The sequence below is a fragment of the Muntiacus reevesi genome, chromosome 7, assembly GCF_963930625.1.
Source record: "Muntiacus reevesi chromosome 7, mMunRee1.1, whole genome shotgun sequence".
NCBI lineage: Eukaryota > Metazoa > Chordata > Mammalia > Artiodactyla > Cervidae > Muntiacus > Muntiacus reevesi.
The window spans coordinates 50450642-50452772 of record NC_089255.1 but is presented as its reverse complement, the minus strand read 5'-3'; positions in this window follow the sequence as shown (position 1 = coordinate 50452772).

The window sequence follows — 2131 nt, the reverse complement described above, 5'->3', positions numbered from 1 at the left end:
GAAGATGCTTGCTTTTTGGAAGGAAAGCTATGACAAACTTAGACAGTATATTAAAAAGCAAAGACATCATTTTGCTGACAAAGGTCCATATAGTCAAATCTATGGTTTGTCCAGTAGTCATGTATGGATGTGAGAGTTGGACCATAAAGAAGGCTGAGTGCTGAAGAACTGATGCTTTTGAACTGTGGTGCTGGTGAAGACTCTTGAGAGTCCCTTGGAGAGCAAGGAGATCAAACCAGTCAATCCTAAAGGAAATCAACCCTGAATATTCATTGGAAGGGCTGATGCTGAAGCTGAAGCTCCACTACTTTGGCCACTTGATGTAAAGAACCAACTCATTTGAAAAGACCCTGATGCTGGGGAAGATTGAAGGCAAAAGGAGAAGAAGGCAGAAGAGGATAAGATGGTTGGATAGTACCACTGATTCAATGGTCAAAACCATTGTCAAGATTCAGCAAAGGGCCAGGAGCTCCAGCATGAGAGCCCATCATTAGCAGCGAGGAGCAGAAACAGCTGATACTCTACTATCACAGAAGACAGGAGGAGCTCAAGAAACCGGAAGAAAGTGATGATGACTCCTGTTTAAATTCTCCATGAGTGGATAACACTGCTTTGAAAAGACATTTTCATGGAGTAAAAGACATGAAGTGGAGACTCAGATAATATTTCCAAAATATTAGCTCGCATTTCTCTAGGCAAAATAATAATATCCATAACTAAAAAGAAGACAGTCGCCACACTTTGTGTACGTGGTTGAAATCTCTAAGTTTTTCTTTCAGTTTGAATATTTTTTTTCAGTTTGCACTTGGGCAAACTCCAGGAGATAGTGAGGGACAGGGAGGCCTGGCATGCTGTACTTCATGGGATCGCAAAGGGTTGGACATGACTTAGCAAACAACAAAATAATCAACAGATGTTTGTTATTAGAAGCATTAATTATTGGAGTGACAATTGGAAGGGTCTCAAGTTTATTGTTTAAGCAATTCATTTCACAAACCTGGGAACGAAAGCTCAAAGAAAAGAAAGCTATTCTTAGGGCCTCATGACTTGTTAGGCTTTTCATTTGTTCATTCATGCAAGCATTCTTACATGCATTCACTGAAGTGAACATTTTGAATGTTTTCAGTTCAGTTCAGTCGCTTAGTCATGTCTGAGTCTTTTCAACCCCAAGGACTACAGCATGCCAGCTGATTTATTTTTTAACAGTTAAAAGAAAGCTGCACAGACAAAGAACAGGAAATACAGAACACTTTTTAAACCATTGTCCAGGTCAAGAAAGAGAAATTTTGCAGCCACACTAGAAGCCACTTCAGATATCCATACTGAAGACAGCCTGCCCATTTCTATATCCTGGTTTTTATAAATGATCTCTCCCTTGTGTTTGCTCAATATATTGTGATGATTCGTGTGTGCTCCTAGAGAGTACCATGTAATCTTACTCATTTTGTAAAACTTGATATGTCCTTGAGGTGTCTTTTAATCCACAGATTCTCCCTCAACTCCTTTCTTTCCCTTATAATTTACCTTTTAAAGAACCTGGGTCATTCAACCCTCAGTTTCACAAAGTCTGGATTTAACTAATCTTGTCCTCACTGCACAGTTCAGCTTGTTTCCCTGTCATCTGTGTTTTCTGCCAGATGGCAGCTGGATCCAGAGACATGAATCAGATCCAAGTTTAATCTCTTTGGTAAAGTTATATGTGACACTGTGTTCTCTTATTCAATTCAGTCACTCAGCCATGTCTGACTCTGCAACTTCATGGACTGCAGCACGCCAGGCTTCCTTGTCCATCACCAACTCCCAGAGCTCACACAAACTCCTATCCACTGAGTTGGTGATGCTATCCAAACATCTCATCCTCGGTCATCCCCTTCTCCTCCTACCTTCAATCCTTCCCAGCATCAGGGTCTTTTCAAATGAGTCAGTTCTTTGCATCAGGTGGCCACAGTATTGAAGTTTCAGCTTCAGCATCAATCTTTCCAATGAATATTCAGGACTGATTTTCTTTAGGATGGACTGGTTGGATCTCCTTGCAGTCCAAGGGACTGTCAAGAGTCTTCTTCAACACCACAGCTCAAAAGCATCAATTCTTCAGTGTTCAGCTTTCTTTATAGTCCAACTCTCACATCCA